Source organism: Somniosus microcephalus, unplaced genomic scaffold (assembly GCF_052327205.1).
Source record: "Somniosus microcephalus isolate GS21.2 unplaced genomic scaffold, FLI_Smic_1.0 scaffold1, whole genome shotgun sequence".
Lineage (NCBI taxonomy): Eukaryota > Metazoa > Chordata > Chondrichthyes > Squaliformes > Somniosidae > Somniosus > Somniosus microcephalus.
The window spans coordinates 3,986,545-4,005,640 of record NW_028225188.1 but is presented as its reverse complement, the minus strand read 5'-3'; positions in this window follow the sequence as shown (position 1 = coordinate 4,005,640).

The window sequence follows — 19,096 nt, the reverse complement described above, 5'->3', positions numbered from 1 at the left end:
CAGTGATTTTCAGGCCCCAGCTGCTGCACAGGTTACATACGAACATACGAATTAGGAGCAGGAGTAGGTCACTCGGCCCCTCGAGCCTGCTCCACCATTCAATAAGATCATGGCTGGTCCGATTACTCCACATTCCCACCTACCCCCGATAACCTTTCACCCCCTTCCTTATCAAGAATCTATCTACCTCTGCCTTAAAAATATTCAAAGACTCTGCTTCCACCGCCCTCTGAGGAAGAGAGTTCGAAATACTCACGACCGTCTGTAAGAAAAAATTTCTCCTCATCTCTGTCTTAAATGGGCGACCCCTTATTTTTAAACTGTGACCCCTAGTTCTGGATTCTCCCACAAGAGGAAACATCCTCTCCACATCCACCCTGTCCAGACCCCTCAGGATCTTATATGTTTCAATCAAGTCACCTCTTCCTCTTCTAAACTCCAGCAGATACAAGCCTAGCCTGTCCAACCTTTCCTCACAAGACAACCCGCCCATTCCAGGTATTAGTCTAGTAAACCTTCTCTGAACTGCTTCCAACGCATTTACATCCTTCCTTAAATAAGGAGACCAATACTGTACACAGTGCTCCAGATGTGGTCTCACCAATGCCCTGTATAACTGAAGCATAACCTCCCTACTTTTGTATTCAGTTTCCCTCGCAATAAACAATAACATTCTATTAGCTTTCCTGATTACTTGTTGTACCTGAATACTAACCTTTTGTGATTCATGCATTAGGACACCCAGATCCCTCTGCATCTCAGAGCTCTGCAATCTCTCACCATTTAGATAATATGCTTCTTTTTTATTCTTCCTGCCAAAATGGACAACTTCACATTTTCCCCACATTATACTCCATTTGCCAGATCTTTGCCCACTCACTTAACTTATCTATATCCCTTTGTAACCTCCTTATGTCCTCTTCACAATTTATTTTCCTACCTATCTTTGTGTCATCAGCTAATTTAGCAACCATGCCTTCGGTCCCTTCATCCAAGTCATTTATATAAATTGTAAAAAGGTGAGGTCCCAGCACTGATCCCTGTGGCACACCACTCGTTACATCTTGCCAAGCAGAAAATGACCCATTTATGCCTACTCTCTGTTTCCTATTAGCTAGCCAAACTTCTATCCATGCCAACATGTTACTCCCTACACCATGAGCTTTTATTTTCCACAATAACCTTTGATGTGGCACCTTATCAAATGCCTTCTGGAAATCTAAGTACAGTACATCCACCAGTTCCCCTTTATCCACAGCACATGTTACTTCCTCAAAGAACTCCAATAAATTGGTTAAACATGATTTCCCTTTCACAAAACCATGTTGACTCTGCCTGATTACCTTGAACTTTTCCAAGTGCCCTGCTATAACGTCTTCAATAATAGCTTCTAACATCTTCCCTATGACAGATGTTAATCTAACTGGCCTGTAGTTTCCTGCTTTCTGTCTCCCTCCCTTTTTGAATAAAGGAGTTACATTCGCTATTTTCCAATCTAATGGAACCTTCCCCGAATCTGGGGAATTTTGGAAAATTAAAACCAACGCATCAACTATCTCACTAGCCACTTCTTTTAAGACCCTAGGATGAAGTCCATCAGGACCCAGGGACTTGTCAGCCCACAGCTCCAACAATTTGCTCAGTACCACTTCCCTGGTGATTGTAATTTTCTGGAGTTCCTCCCTCCCTTCCATTTCCTGATTTACAGCTATTTCTGGGATGTTACTTGAATCCTCTATAGTGAAGACCGATGCAAAATACCTGTTCAATTCAACTGCCATCTCCTTATTTTCCATTATTAATTCCCCAGACTCACTTTCTATAGGACCAATGCTCACTTTGTTAACTCTTTTCTTTTTTAAATATCTATAGAAACTCTTACTATCTGTGTTTATATTTCTAGCTAGCTTTCTCTGGTACTCTCATTTTTCTCTCCTTATTAATCTTTTAGTCATTCTTTGCTGTTTTTTATATTCTGTCCAATCTTCTGACCTGCCAGCCATCTTTGGACAATTATATGCTTTTTCTTTAAGTCTGATACTATCTTTAACTTTTTCAGTTAACCACGGATGGTGGGTCCTCCCCTTGGAATTTTTCTTTCTCGTTGGAATGTATCTATTCTGTGTATTCTGAAATATCCCCTTAAATGTCTGCCACTGCATCTCTATTGACCGCTCCCTTAACCTAATTTGCCTGTTCACTTTAGCTAGCTCTGCTTTCATGCCCTCATAATTGCCCTTATTTAAGTTTAAAATACTAGTCTTGGACCCACTCGTCTCTCCCTCAAACTGAATGTAAAATTCAATCATATTATGATCGCTGCTACCTAGGGGCACTTTCACTATGAGGTCATTAATTAATCCTATCTCATTGCACAATACCAGGTCTAGTATAGCCTGCTCTCTGGTTGGTTCCAGAACGTGCTGTTCTAAGAAACTATCCCAAAAAGATTCTTTGAACTCCTCATCTAGGCTACCTTTGCCCATCTGATTTTTCCAGTCTATATGTAGATTAAAATCCCCCATGATTATTGCCATACCTTTCTGACAAGCTCCCATTATTTCTTCCTTTATACTCCATCCTACCGTGTGGTTACTGTCAGGGGGCCTGTACACCACTCCCACAAGTGACTTCTTGCCTTTATCATTTCTCATCTTAACACGCAGGTGCAGCAAGCAATTAGGAAAGCAAATGGTACGTTAGTCTTTATTACAAAAGGATTGGAGTATAAGAGTAAAGTCTTACCGCAATTATATAGGGCCTTGGTGAGACCACACCTGGAGTATTGTGTACAGTCTTGGTCTCCTTACCTAAGGAAGGATATACTTGCCTTAGAGGGAGTGCAACGAAGGTTCACCAGACTGATTCCTGGGATGGGGGATTGTCCTATGAGGGGAGATTGAGGAGACTGGGCCTATATTCCCATGAATTTTGAAGAATGAGAGGTGATCTCATTGAAACATCTACAATTCTTACAGGGCTTGACAGGGTAGATGCTGGGAGACTGTTTCCCCTGGCTGGGGAGTCTAGAACCAGGGGTCACAGTCTCAGAATAAGGGGTCGGCCATTTAGGACTGAGATGAGGAGAAATTTCTTCACTCAGAAGGTGGTGAATCTTTGGAATTCTCTGCCCCAGAGGGCTGTGGAGGTTCAGTCATTGAGTATAATCAAGGCTGAGATCGATAGATTTTTGGACTCATGGGGAATCAAGGGATATGGGGATTGGGCGGGAAGGTGGGGATGAGGTAGAAGATCAGCCATGATCTTATTGAATGGCGGAGCAGGCTCGAAGGGCCGAATGGCCTGCTCCTGCTCCTATTTCTTCTGTTCTTAAGAAAGCTGTTTGCTATAGCCTGCTGCCCCACGACAAATACACAGAGGATTTCAGTTACGTGGAGAGACTGGAGAAGCTGGGATTGTTCTCCTTGGAGCAGAGAAGGTGCAGCAGAGATTTAATAGAGGTGTTCAAAACAGGAAGGGTTTTGATAGAGTAAATAGGAGCATGGGAACAGGAGGAGGCCATTCAGCCCCTCCGGCCTGTTCCGCCATTCAATGAGATCATGGCCGATCTGTGTCTTAACTCCACCCACCTGCCTTGGCTCCATATCCCTTTGCTCCCTTGTCTAGCAAAAATCTATCGCTCTGGGATTTAAAATGATTAATTGAGCTGGCATCGACTGCTTCCTGTGGGAGAGGGTTCCACACTTCTACCACCCTTTGTGTGAAGAAGTGTTTCCCAACTTCTCTCCTGAATGGCCTGGCTCTGATTTTAAGGTGATGTCCCCTTGTCCTCGACTCCCCCACCGGCGGAAAAAGTTTCTCTCTATCTACTCTACCAATTCCTTTCAAAATCCTAAAATCCTCAATCACTCCTTAACCTTCTAGATTCCAGGGAACACAAGCCTAGTTTATGTAATCTCTCCTCATAATCTAACCCTTGGAGCCCGGGTAACATTCTGGTCAATCTGTGCTGCACTCCTTCCAAGGCCAGTATATCCTTTCTGAGGTGCGGTGCCCAGAACTGTACACAGTGCTCCAGGGAGTTCCTGGGAGTTAATGTGCGTAGGTCCCTGAAGGTGGCGGGACATATTGAGAGAGTGGTTAACAAAGCATATGGGATCTTGGGCTTCATAAATAGAGGTATTGAGTACAAAAGTAGAGAAGTTATGCTGAACCTTTATAAAGCGCTGGTTAGGCCACAACTGGAGTATTGCGTCCAGTTCTGGTCACCACACTTTAGGAAGGATGGGAAGGCCCTTGAGAGGGTGCAGAGGAGATTTACCAGAATGGTTCTGGGGATGGGGGATCTTAGCTACAAGGACAGGTTGGAGAAGCTGGATTTGTTTTCATTAGAGCAAAGGAGGTTGAGGGGTGATTTGACAGAGGTGTACAAGATTATGACGGGTTTGGATAGGCTAGACGGGGAAAGGCTATTCCCACTAGTTGATGGTACAAGGACTAGGGGACACAGATTTAAGGTTTTGGGCAAGAGATACAGGGGGGATGTGAGGAAAAACTTTTTTATGCAGCGAGTGGTGAGGACCTGGAACTCACTGCCGACGGAAGTGGTGGAAGTGGAGACACTCAATGTTTTCAAGGGGAGACTGGATAGGCACTTGAGGGAAATAAACTCGCAGGGCTACGGGGATAGAGCGGGGGAATGGGACTGACTAGATTGTATACAGAGAGCCGGCACGGACTCGATGGGCCGAATGGCCTCCTTCTGTGCCGTTATGACTCTACGACTCTCTGGGGTCTAACCAGGGCTTTGTATAGCTGTAGCTTATAAGGAGAAACTGTTTCCAGTGGCAGGAGGGTCGGTAACCAGAGGACACAGATATAAGGTCATTGACAAAAGAACCAGAGGCGAGGTGAGGAGAATTTTATTGACGCAGCGAGTTGTTGTGATCTGGAATGCGCTGCCTGAAAGGGCGGTGGAAGCAGAGTCAATAATAACGTTCACTGGGGAATTGGATAAATACTTGAAGGGGAATAATTTTCAGGGCTATGGGGAAAGAGCAGGGGAGTGGGACTAAATGGAAAGCTCTTTCAAAGAGCCGGCACAGGCACGATGGGCTGAATGGCCTCCTTCTGTGCTGTATGATTCTAGGAGCCACTCCTAGAGCGGAGTGGTGCCCGCAGGGGTCGCTTGGCAGGAAATTGGGAGGAGGTGGTTCACACGCAGACAGCACCTGATTTCAAGATGCTGTCCTTTTAAAATTGGTCCTCCACAGGCAAGGAGTGACTCGGTCCCTTTAATGAAAATCACATTGAAAAGGAGAGTCCCTGTCCCTTTAAGAGCCCTCCGCCCACCATTCCCACCTTTTTCGTAAAGTCTTTGAAATTAATAAAAGTTCATGCAGAAAAAATGTGAGTGTGTGTCTGACTGTATTTTAGTGAGTATCTGTGTCTGTGTGTCTGTCTGACTGTATGTGTGTGTGTCTGTGTAGAATAGCATCATAGAATGATACAGCACAGGAGGCCAGTCGGCCCATCGTGCCTGTGCCGGCTCTTTGAAAGAGCGATCCAATTAATCCCACTCCCCCTGCTCTTTCCCCAAAGCCCTGTAAATGTTTTCCCTTCAAGTATTTATCTCAATCTCTTTTGAATTATAATATCGAATCTGCTTCCACCGCCCTTTCAGGCAGCGCATTCCAGATCACAACAACTTGGTGTAAAAATCTGTTTCCTCATGTCACCTCTGGTTCTTTTACCAATCGCCTTAAATCTGGTTTCTGTCCCTTCAGCCATTGGAAATGGTTTCTCCTTATTTACTCTCTCAAAATCCATCCTGATTTTGAACAACTCTATCAAATCTCCTCTTAATCTTCTTTGCTTAAGGAGAACAACCCCAGCTTCTCCCGTCTCTCCACGTAACTCAAGTCCCTCATCCCTGGTCCCATTCTCGTCAATTTCTTCTGCACCCTCTCTTAGGCCTTGACATCCTTCCTAAAGTGTGGTGCCCAGCTGAGGCCTAACCAGTGTTTTATAAAGGCTTAGCATAACCTGCTTGCTTTTGTACTCTATTCCTCCATTAATAAAGTCAAGGATCCTGTCTGCTTTTTTAACAGCCTTCTCAACTTGTCCTGCCACCTTCTAAGATTTGTGTACATACCCCCCGAGGCCTCTCTGTTCCTGCACCCTCTTTAAAACTGGACCATTTAGTTTATATTGCCTCTCCTCATTCTTCCTACCAAAATGAATCACTTCACACTTCTCTACATTAAATTTAATCTGCCACGTTTCTGCCCATTTCACCAGTCTGGCTACATCCTCCTGAAGTCTGTTACTATCCTCATTGTTTGCTACATTTCCGAGTTTTGTGTCATCTGTAAATTTTGAAATTTTACCCTGTATCCCCAAGTCCAGGTCATTGATATATATCAAAAAAATCAGTGGTCCGAATCAATGTTCACGTTAAGTTGCGCGGCCACGCAGCGGTCTGGAGGTCCCGCGCAGCCGGCTCACCGCCCTATAAATGGAATAAACGCGCATGCGCGGAAATTTGAATGGGCCGTGCAGCCCGTTAAAGGGGCCACGCACCTCAAAAGAATTAGAGAGTGGTTAACAAAGCATATGGGATATTGGGCTTCATAAATAGAGTAAAAAAGTAGAGAAGTTATGCTGAACCTCAAAATATTAGTGGGAACATTGGTCCTAATACCGACCCCTGGGGAACATCACTGTTTACCTCCCTCCAGTCTGAAAAGAAACCGTTCACCACTACTCTCTGCTTTCTGTCCCTTGGCAGAAAATTGGGAGGGGGCGAGAGCAAACAGCACCTGATTTCTCACCAAGCACTCAGGGGAGCAGGGGATTAGCCCTACTTTAAATGTCAGTCTCTTACATATACATTATATAAAAAGGGAGACGCTGTCCCTTTAAAATCGGTCATCCACGGGGACGCGATCCCTTTAATGAAAATCACATAGAAAAAGAGAGCGCCTGTCCCTTTAAGAGAAACCCCACCACTCCCATATTTCTCTTAAAGTGCTTGAAATTAATAATTAAAAATGCTGAAAATTAATATTAAGAAAATTAATTCAGGGAGAAGAAATATTTTTACTCACAAGTATTTGTTCCACAGGGTTTGTTATTTCATCAACTGAAAAGCGAACTTCTTTTATTTAATAAAAAGTATCTTCTGCAAAACAAAATTAGTTTGAGCTGTAAAATGTGAAAGGAACATTAAAAATAAACTTTTCCGGGCTCACAGATCCTGAGCCACTTTACAAAATGGCAGCGGGCCGATCCGTCCAATCAGCCGGTTCCAGGTCCCGCCTCCTTCTTCACCGCGATTGGTTGGAGGACCAAAGCCCCTCGGTCAGTCCTCCAGGCTCAGCCTCCCCTCGCTCATTGGTGGAGAGCTCACGTCTATCATTGTACGACGGCGACGTCTTGACGTGACTGGTTGGGCGAAGAGCGGGGTGGGCGCGCGGGGCGCCGGCTCGCTCCTCCAGCCCCACCCCACTCGCTCCCTATTGGTCAGAAGTTCCCGTCAATCAAGCCCTGGGCCCGGGTCACGTGTCCCTGGAGCGCGCTCCGCCAAATTGAAGCAGCTCCGCTCGGGGCCCGGATCCGCGGACTCTCAGGTTTGGATTCCCCTTTATTCTCTCCCCTCCTCTGATCTCAATCGGATCTGGGGGAAAACTCACTTTCCCTCACTGATTGCAGCTCTTCACCAACACCGACTTTACAAAGAAAACCCCGCGCGGCAGCCTGGAGCTCGGGCCCAGTGCGCAGGCGCGGGGGAGGATGATTGACAGTGGTCCAGGGTGTGTGCTGAGCATGCGCGGTGCGGGCCCGGCGCCTGTGGAGCAGGAGAGGGCGGGGCCATGGGGCGCATGCGCGGGGTCAGCCACAACTCAGCGCGGCGGCCAGACCGCTTGCTGGAGCGCGGGGGCTTGTGGGGATTACAGCCGCCATTACTGCTGATCCTTTCAACCAACCTGTGCAGCAGCTGGGGCCTGAAAATCAGCTTCACTGCCCCTGGGCTGGGAAAGGTGGAGATGTAAAACTGTGACCCCTGGTTCTAGAAACATAGAAGATAGGAGCAGGAGTAGGCCATTCGGTCCCTCGAGCCTGCTCCGCCATTCAATGCGATCATGGCTGATCATCCAAATTCAGTACCCTGTCCCTGTCTTCTCCCCATATCCCTTTAGCCTTAAGAAATATATCTAACTCCTTCTTGAATATATTTAATGAACTGGCCTCAACTGCCTTGTGTGGTAGAGAATTCCACAGTTTAACCACTCTCTGGGTGAAGAAATTCCTCCTCATCTCTGTCCTAAATGGCTTACCCCTTATCCTTAGACTGTGACCCCTGGTTCTGGACTCCCCAACCATCGGGAACATCCTTCCTGCATCTAGTCCTGTTAGAATTTTATAAGTTTCAATGAGATTCCCTCTCATTCTTCTAAACTCCAGCTGGAATACTGTGTGCAGTTCTGGTCGCCACACTACAGGAAGGATGTGATCGCGTTGGAGAGGGTGCAGAGGAGGTTCACCAGGATGTTACCAGGGCTGGAGCGCTTCAGCTATGAAGAGAGACTGGGCAGATTGGGTTTGTTTTCCTTGGAGCAGAGGAGGCTGAGGGGGGACATGATTGAGGTGTACAAAATTATGAGGGGCATAGATAGGATGGATGCTGAGGAGCTTTTTCCCTTAGTAGAGGGGTCAATAACTAGGGGGCATAGATTCAAGGTAAAGGGCGGGAGGTTTAGAGGGAATTTGAGAAAGAACTTTTTCACCCAGAGGGTGGTTGGAGTCTGGAACTCACTGCCTGAAAGGGTTGTGGAGGCAGGAACCCTCACAACATTTAAGAAGCATTTGGATCAGCACTTGAAATGCCACAGCATACAAGGCTACGGACCAAATGCTGGAATATGGGATTAGATTAGACAGGGCTTGATGGCCGGCGCGGACACGATGGGCCGAAGGGCCTCTATCCGTGCTGTATAACTCTATGACTATGTATAAGCCCAATCGACCCAATCTCTCCTCATACATCATTCCTGCCGAGATGCTCCTTAAAACCCACCTCTGTGACCAAGCTTTTGGCCATCTGCCCTAATTTCTCCTTGTGGCTCGGGGTCACATTTTTCAATGTCTTACAATACTCTTGTGCAGCGCCTTGGGATGTTTTCCTACGTTAAAGGCGCTATAGAAATACAAGTTGTTGTTGTTCTCATTGTTGGATGTGAGCTCTGAACAGGCCCCGCCCCCTCCCCTACTCTGCATGCGCCGCTCCAAGGTGAGCGCGGGCTCTGAACAGACCCCGTCCCCTCCCCCTACTCCGCATGCGCCGCTGGGCCCCGCTCCCGAGGATGAGTCGCTACCGCGCCTGCGCAGGGCCTCGCATTCTGGGGAAGGCCCGGGGTCACCGGCGGAAAGTGAGTTTTATCAGGGTTTTTTTTATATAGCAGAGAGAAGCGCGGGCGGGGAGATGAATAAAAAGAAAATACAAACCGCACCGTCCCAGCGCCCTCCCGGGGCACGTCATCAACTCCACGGCGGTGACTGACGGGAGCTCCGACCAATAGGGAGAGAGTGGGCGGAGCTCGGAGCACTGAGATGGCAGCGGGTCCTCCAACCAATCGGAGTGTCCGAGGGGCGGGACTTCCGCCACCCGCTTCTCCCACTGCTGAGACCAGTGGAATGCAGCAGAGGGCGCTCTTCTGAGTTTGGGGCTCAGGCCTGTTAGTGGAGCAGTGCAGAGGGAACTTTACTCTGCACTGGGCTTTACTCCCTCAACACTGCACTGGAGGGGCAGCACAGAGTTTTAGACTCCAGTCTCTGGAGTGGGACTTCAACCCACAACCTTCTGACTCAGAGGAGAGAGTGCTGCCGCCTGAGCCACGGCTGACACTCTGTATCTAACCCGTGCTGTACCTTCCCTGGGAGTGTCTGATGGGACAGTGTAGAGGGAGCATTACTTTGTATCTAACTCATGCTGTACCTGCCCTGGGAGTGTTTGATGGTTCCGTGTAGAGGGAGCTTTACTCTGTATCTAACCCGTGCTGTAACTGCCCTAGGATTGTTTGCTGGGACAGTGTAGAGGGAGCTTTACTCTGTATCTAACCCCGTGCTGTACCTGCCCTGGGAGTGTTTGATGGGACAGTGTAGAGGGAGCTTTACTCTGTATCTAACCCGTGCTGTACCTGCCCTGGGAGTGTTTGATGGGACAGTGTAGAGGGAGCTTTACTCTGTGTCTAACCCGTGCTGTACCTGCCCTGGGAGTGTTTGATGAGACAGTGTAGAGGGAGCTTTACTCTGTTTCTAACCCGTGCTGTACCTGCCCTGGGAGTGTTTGACGGGACAGTGTAGAGGGAGCTTTACTCTGTGTCTAACCCGTGCTATACCTGCCCTGGGAGTGTTTGATGGGACAGTGTAGAGGGAGCTTTACTCTGTGTCTAACCCGTGCTCCACCATTCAATAAGATCATGGCTGATCTGATCTTGGCCTCACCTCCACTTTCCTGCCTGTTCCCCATGACCCTTGACCCTCCTGTAGTTCAAACATCTGTCTGTCTCAGCCTTGAATATATTCAGTGACTCCGCCTCCACAGCTCTCTGGGGTAGAGAATTCCACAGATTCACGACCCTCAGAAGAAATTCCTCCTCATCTCCGTCTTAAATGGGCGACTCCTTATTCTGAAACTATGCCCCCGAGTTCTAGCATCCCCCACGAGGGGAAACATCCTCTCAGCATCGACCCTGTCGAGCCCCCTCAGAATCTTATGTTTCAATAAGATCACCTCTCATTCTTCTAAACTCCAGTGAGTATCGGCCCAACCTGCCCAACCTTTCCTCATAAGACAACCCCTTCACCCCAGGAATCAACCTCGTCAACCTTCTCTGAACTTCCTCCAATGTAAGTATATCCTTCCTGAAATAAGGAGACCAAAACTGTACGCAGTACTCCAGGTGTGGTCTCACCAACGCCCTGTACAGTTGTAGCAGGACTTCCCTACTTTTAATCCCCCCTTTGTAATAAAGGCCAACATTCCATTTCCCTTCCTAATTACTTGCTGTACCTACATGTTAACTGTTTGTGTTTCATGTACGAGGACCCCCAGATCCCTCTGTACCACAGCGTTCTGCAGTCTCTCTCCATTTAATAACAATTTGCTTTCCTATTTTTCCTACCAAAGTGGATAACCTCACATTTTCCCACATTATACTCCATCTGCCAATGTTTTGCCCACTCACTTAACCGATCGATATCCCTTTGCAGACTCTGTGTCCTCCTCACAACTTACTTTCCCACCTATCTTTGTATCGTCAGCAAATTTGGCTACAGTACACTCGGTCCCTTCATCCAAGTCATTGATATAAATTGTAAATAGTTGAGGCCCCAGCACTGATCCCTGTGGCACCCCACTAGTCACAGTTTGCCAACCTGAAAATGACCCATTTATCCCGACTCTCTGTTTTCTGTAAGTTAGCCAATCCTCTATCCATGCTAATGTATTACCCCCAACACCATGAGCTCTTACCTTGTGCGGTAACCTTTTATGTGACACCTTTTTTTTTGAGGATGTAACTGGTAAAATAGATAAGGGAGAACCAGTGGATGTGGTGTATTTGGACTTTCAGAAGGCTTTTGATAAGGTCCCGCATAAGAGATTAGCGTGTAAAGTTAAGGCACATGGGATTGGGGGCAAGGTATTGACTTGGATAGAGAACCGGTTAGCAGACAGGAAGCAAAGAGTTGGAATAAGCGGGTCTTTTTCCGAGTGGCAGGCAGTGACTAGTGGGGTATCGCAGGGATTGGACCTTGGGCCCCAGCTATTCACAATATATATTAATGATCTAGACGAGGGAACTAGATGTAATATCTCCAAGTTTGCAGACGACACAAAGCTGGGTGGGCGTGTGTGCTGTGAGGAGGATGCTGAGAAACTCCAGGATGATTTGGACAGGTTGGGTGATGCGCCATCAATTACTCAAAAGACTGAAGTTGAGCGAGTAACAATCAGGCTTTTATTAACTAAAGAATGAAGGTCTTGTCTCGAGTGGTCGACCCGTCCAGAATACTAAGGGACTGGGAGGTAGTCACTTATATACCTGGAATAGTGGGAGGAGTCAGCCGAGGCATGTCCAGACCTGTACCTAGTGGAATACACATACAGACACAGACAGGTATGACAGTGGTTTACCACATTCACCCCTTGTTTAAAAATGAGTCCGGCGGGGTGAAGTGTATTTAAAAGTTCGTGTATTGGAGTCTCTCCGGAGGTCTTGTCTGCCGCTGTGATCGACGTGGCGACGGCAGGGGTGGTGGAGCTTCCGGCGTCGCGTCCCGTGTAGGCTGGGGCCCTGGAGTGTAGTCCTCATGGGTGACGGTCCAAGGCGAGCCGGCTGCTGGGGTTGGATATCGGGTCGTGGGGGGGGGTGGTAATGGGTAGTGGGTTACAGCGGTCCCCGAGGGTGCGAGGTCTCGTATGGAGACTGTGTCCTCCCGCCCGTCCGGGTACGCAATGTAAGCGTACTGGGGGTTGGCGTGGAGGAGGTCGACCCTCTCGACCAGGGGGTCCGTTTTATTGGCCCTCACGTGTCTTCTCAGTAGTACCGGCCCTGGGGACGTCAGCCATGGCGGTAACGATGTCCCCGATGTGGACTTCCTTGGGAAGACAAACATTTTCTCGTGAGGGGTGGCATTGGTGGCAGTGCAGAGAAGTGACCGAATCGAGTGGAGCGCATCGGGGAGCACCTCCTGCCAGCGGGAGGTCGGAAGGCCCCTAGACTTTAAGGCTAGTAGGGCAGCCTTCCAAACAGTTGCATTCTCTCTTTCCACCTGTCCGTTCCCCCGGGGGTTGTAACTGGTGGTCCTGCTTGTGGCTATACCCCTAGCGAGCAGGTACTGGCGGAGTTCGTCGCTCATAAACGATGAGCCCCGGTCGCTATGGATATAGCTGGGGAAACCGAACAGGGTGAAGAGGCTGTTCAGACATTTAATGACCGTGGCACTGGTCATGTCCGGGCAGGGGATAGCGAACGGGAACCGGGAGTACTCGTCAATGATGTTGAGGAAGTACACATTGCGGTCGGAGGAGGGGAGAGGCCCTTTAAAATCGACGCTCAGGCGTTCGAAAGGGCGAGTGGCTTTTATCAGGTGGGCTCTGTCTGGTCTATAAAAGTGCGGTTTGCACTCAGCGCAGACTTGGCAGTTCTTGGTCATGGTCCTGACCTCCTCAATGGAGTAAGGCAGGTTGCGGGCCTTGATGAAGTGGAAGAACCTGGTGACCCCCGGATGGCAGAGGTCATTGTGGAGGGCCCTCAGCCTATCGATCTGCGCGCTGGCGCAGGTGCCACGCGATAGGGCATCTGGGGGTTCATTGAGCTTCCCAGGCCGGTACAAGATCTCGTAATTGTAGGTGGAAAGTTCGATTCTCCACCTCAAGATCTTGTCATTTTTGATTTTGCCCCTCTGCTTGTTGTTGAACATAAAAGCAACTGAACGCTGGTCAGTGAGCAGGGTAAATCGTTTTCCGGCCAGGTAGTGCCTCCAATGACGCACAGCCTCCACGATAGCCTGGGCCTCCTTCTCGACCGCGGAGTGTCTGGTCTCCGGGCCCTGGAGGGTTCGTGAGAAGAATGCCACAGGTCTCCCCGCCTGATTAAGGGTGGCGGCCAGAGCGAAGTCGGACGCATCGCTTTCCACCTGGAAGGGGATGGATTCGTCCACTGCGTGCATGGTGGCTTTGGCAATGTCTTCCTTGATACGGTGGAAGGCTAAGCGGGCCTCTGCCGTCACGGGAAAAGAGGTGGACTTGATCAGCGGACGGGCTTTGTCTGCATAGTAGGGGACCCACTGAGCGTAGTAGGAAAAAAACCCTAGGCACCTCTTCAGAGCTTTTAGGCAGTGGGGCAGTGGGAGTTCCATAAGGGGACGCATCCGGTCCGGGTCGGGACCGATGACCCCGTGTTCTACAACACAGCCAAGGATGGCGAGGCGGTCTGTGCGGAATATGCACTTCTCCTTGTTATATGTCAGGTTCAGGAGTTGGGCGGTGCGGAGGAATTTCTCGAGGTTTGCGTCATGGTCCTGCAAGTCATGGCCGCAGATGGTCACATTATCTAGGTAAGGGAAAGTGGCCTGCAGCTCGTTTTGATCGACCATCCGGTCCATCTCCCTTTGGAAGACGGAGACCCCGTTGGTAACGCCGAAGGGAACCCTAAGGAAGTGATAGAGGCGGCCGTTTGCCTCAAAAGCAGTATACTGGCGGTCTTCAGGGCTGATGGGGAGCTGGTGGTACGCTGATTTCAGGTCAATGGTCGAAAAGACGCGGTACTGCGCGATCTGGTTGACCATGTCAGCTATGCGGGGGAGTGGGTAGGCGTCCAGCAGGGTGTAGCGGTTTATTGTTTGGCTGTAGTCGATGACCAGGCGTTGTTTCTCGCCGGTCTTAACGACCACAACCTGGGCTCGCCAGGGGCTGGAGCTGCCCTCAATAATCCCCTCCTTCAGGAGCCGTTCCACTTCGGTTTTGATGAAAACCCTGTCCCCGGCACTGTATCGCCTGCTCTTTGTGGCGATGGGCTTACAGTCGGGGGTGAGGTTAGCAAACAGTGGGGGGGGTGGGACTCTGAGTGTGGAGAGGTTGCATCTAGTGCGCGGCGGGCAATTTGGAGGCTGCTGGCTGCGGACTGTGAGTGGGGGGAGGGGGCCACCGTACGCCATCGTAACGCTTTTGAGGTGGCACTGGAAATCCAACCCCAGTAGAACGGCAGCGCAGAGGTCGGGCAGGACCAGGAGTTTAAAATGATTGAACACAGTCCCGTCTACTACTAGTGTCACCACGCAGTAGCCGCCAATGTCCGCTGACTGGGACTCGGAGGCCATAGAAATCCGCTGGTGCGCAGGCAGGACTGGGAGAGAGCAACGCCGCACCGTGTCGGGGTGGATGAAGCTCTCTGTGCTCCCGGAGTCAAAAAGGCAGTTTATTGCATGGCCGTTTACCTTAACGTCCATTTTGGACCGAGCTAGCTGGTGCGGTCTCGTTTGGTCCAGCGTCACAGAGGCCAGCGTAGGGGTCGGTGTGTCGCTGCGAGTATCAGATGGGGGGGGGTTGGCGGTCTGCTGCGTCCCGGCTGGTGTCCAAGATGGCGGCGCCCATGATTCCCATGTGGCTGGAGTCGTCCAAGATGGCTGCTGCTGCGGTGGTTCGCACATGGCTGGGGAGGCCCAAGATGGCGGCTCGCACGGCCCACACGCGGCGCTGCTGGCGTTCGGGGTGGCTTTGGCCTTGCAGACGCTGGCGTAGTGTCCCTTTTTCCCGCAGCCCGAGCAGGTTGCATTCTTCGCCGGGCAGCGCGCTCTGGGGTGTTTGGCCTGGCCACAGAAGTAGCATTTCTGGCCTTGGGATACTGCTGTCTGGCTTTGGGACACTGCTGCGGTAGTTGGGCCGTTGTTGGGCTGTGGCTGGGGTGGCACGGTGCTATGGGGCTGTCCTACCGTGTCCCAGGTTGTCGTTCCCCGCGGCGTCCACGGTGCAGAGGAGTAGGCATCCATGCCCCGGAAGGCTGCGTCCAGCGTTAGTGCGATGTCGGAGGCTTTGTCGAGGGTGAGGTCACTCTGCTCCAGCAGTCGCTGTCTGGTGTAGTTGGACCTGTGGCCCGCTACGAAGGCATCCCGGATCAGTTCCTCCGTGTACTTAGTGGGCGTTACCGCCTTACACCCACAGGCCCGGCCAAGCACGGACAGTGCTTGGAGGTATTCCTCAGTCGATTCCCCAGGTTGTTGCTTGCGACTCCCCAGGAGGTGCCTAGCGTAAACTTCGTTCACAGGGCGCGTGTACTGGGTCTTGAGGAGCTGGAGGGCGGCTGTGTACGAGGTCGCGTCCCGGATGACTGAGTACACTCGGTGGTTCACCTTGGAGAACAGGACAGACAGTTTGTCCGCATCCGTTTCGACCGCAGTGGAGGCAGTCAGGAATGTCTCGAAGCACGTGAGCCAGTGAGCAAACTTGGTGGAAGCGTCCGCTTCCCGACTGTCCAGGTCCAGGCATGCTGGTGTGAGGATCTTCTCCATTATAAAAAATTTAGTTAATAAAATTGATGCGCCATCAATTACTCAAAAGACTGAAGTTGAGCGAGTAACAATCAGGCTTTTATTAACTAAAGAATGAAGGTCTTGTCTCGAGTGGTCGACCCGTCCAGAATACTAAGGGACTGGGAGGTAGTCACTTATATACCTGGAATAGTGGGAGGAGTCAGCCGAGGCATGTCCAGACCTGTACCTAGTGGAATACACATACAGACACAGACAGGTATGACAGTGGTTTACCACATTGGGTGATTGGGCAAAAGCATGGCAGATGCAATATAACGTGGATAAATGCGAGGTTATCCACTTTGGTGGCAAAAACAGAAAGGCAGATTATTATCTGAATGGCAATAGATTGGGAGAAGGGGAAGTGCAACGAGACCTGGGTGTCCTTGTGCACCAGTCGCTGAAGGTAAGCATGCAGGTGCAGCAGGCGGTTAAGAAGGCAAATGGCATGTTGGCCTTCATAGCGAGGGGGTTTGAGTACAGGAACAAGGATGTCTTGCTGCAGTAGTACAGGGCCTTGGTGAGACCACATCTTGAGTATTGTGTGCAGTTTTGGTCGCCTTATTTGAGGAAGGATGTTCCCGATGGTCGGGGAGTCCAGAACCAGGGGTCACAGTCGAAGGATAAGGGGTAAGCCATTTAGGACAGAAATGAGGAGGAATTTCTTCACCCAGAGAGTGGTGAACCTGTGGAATTCTCTACCACAGAAGGCAGTGGAGGCCAATTCATTAAATATATTCAAGAAGGACTTAGATATATTTCTTAAGGCTAAAGGGATCAAGGGATATGGGGAGAAGGCAGGGACAGGGTACTGAATTTGGATGATCAGCCATGATCGCATTGAATGGCGGAGCAGGCTCGAGGGGCCGAATGGCCTACTCCTGCTCCTATCTTCTATGTTTCTATGTTTACCTTCTCGAATGCCTTCTGGAAATCCAAATACACCACATCCACTGGTTCCCCTTTATCCACCCTGCTCGTTACATCCTCAAAGAACTCCAGCAAATTTGTCAAACATGATTTCCCTTTCATAAAACCAGGCTGACTCTGCTTGACTATATTATGATTTTCTAAATGCCCTGCTATCACTTCCTTAATGGGACAAGTTCAGAAACAAAAGATGACACGAGATGAAGTGTAAATGGAAATGGCAGCTGCCATGTGAGAGAGAGACAAAAAATGAAAGAAAGAGATCGGAGCCGAGGTTATGGCCTGAAATTGTTGAACTCGATGTTGAGTCCAGAAGGCTGTAAAGTGCCTGATCGAAAGATGAGGTGCTGTTCCTCGAGCTTACGTTGAACTTCATTGGAACAGTGTAAGAGGCCGAGGACAGAGAGGTCAGAGTGGGAGTGGAGCGGAGAATTAGTGACAGGCGACCGGAAGCTCGGGGTCACCCTTACCGACTGAACGGAGGTGATCTGCAAAGCGGTCGCCCAATCTGCGTTTGGTCTCCCCAATGTAGAGGAGAATTAAAGTGACAGACTAATCTAATTGAAATTTTTTGATGAAGCAACAGGGAGGATTGATGAAGGGAATGCAATGGATGTTGTCCACATGGATTTTAGGAAGGCGTTTGACAAAGTACCACATAGAAGGCTGGTTAACAAATTGAGGCTCATGGAATAGGTGGGTCAGTGGCAGCTTGGATAAGGAATTGGCTTAAGGACAGAAAACAGCGAGTTGTGGTAAATGGCTGTTTTTCAGACTGGAGGATGGTAGACAGTGGTGTTCCCCAAGGGTCAGTGCTGGGGCCACTGCTTTTTTTTGATATATATAAATGACCTGGATATTGGAATACAGAGTAGAATTGCGAAATATGCCGATGACACCAAACTTGGGGGTGTGGCAACCAGTGAGGATGATACCAGTCGACTGCAACAGGACATAGAAAGGCTAATAGAATGGGCAGACAGGTGGCAGATGGAATTTAATACAGAGAAGTGTGAGGTGATGCATTTTGGCAGAAGGAACAGGGAGAGGCAATATACACTTAATGGCACAGTTTTAAAGAGTGTGCAGGGACAGAGGGACCTGGGAGTTAATGTGCGTAGGCCCCTGAAGGTGGCGGGACATATTGAGAGTGGTTAACAAAGCATATGGGATCTTGGGCTTCATAAATAGAGGTATTGAGTACAAAAGTAGAGAAGTTATGCTGAACCTTTATAAAGCGCTGGTTAGGCCACAACTGGAGTATTGTGTCCAGTTCTGGCCACCACACTTTAGGAAGGATGTGAAGGCCCTTGAGAGGGTGCAGAGGAGATTTACCAGAATGGTTCTGGGGATGGGGGATCTTAGCTACAAGGACAGGTTGGAGAAGCTGGATTTGTTTTTATTAGAGCAAAGGAGGTTGAGGTGTGATTTGACAGAGGTGTACAAGATTATGATGGGTTTGGATAGGCTGGACAGGGAAAGGCTGTTCCCACTAGTTGATGGTACAAGGACTAGGGGACACAGATTTAAGGTTTTGGGCAAGAGATACAGGGGGGATGTGAGGAAAAACTTTTTTACGCAGCGAGTGGTGAGGACCTGGAACTCGCTGCCGACGGAAGTGGTGGAAGCGGAGACACTCAATGTTTTCAAGGGGAGACTGGATAGGCACTTGAGGGAAATAAACTTGCAGGGCTACGGGGATAGAGCGGGGGAGTGGGACTGACTGGATTGCTCTACAGAGAGCCGGCATGGACTCGATGGGCCGAATGGCTTCCTTCTGTGCCATTATGACTCTGAGAGGAGACCGCATCGTGAGCAGCGAACACAGTTTACTAAATTGCAAGAAGTACAAGTAAATCGCTGTTTCACCTGGAAGGAGTGTTTGGGGCCCTGGACAGTGGGAAGGGGGGAGGTAAAAGGGCAGGTGTTGCATCTCCTGCATTTGCACGGGAAGGTGCCTGGCGAAGGGGAAGGGGTGTTGGGGGTGATAGAGGAGTGGACCAGGGTGTCGCGGAGGGAGCGGTCCCTTCGGAATGCTGAAAGGGGAGGTGAGGGGAAGATGTGTTTGGTGGTGGGATCACGCTGGAGGTGGCGGAAATGGCGGAGGATG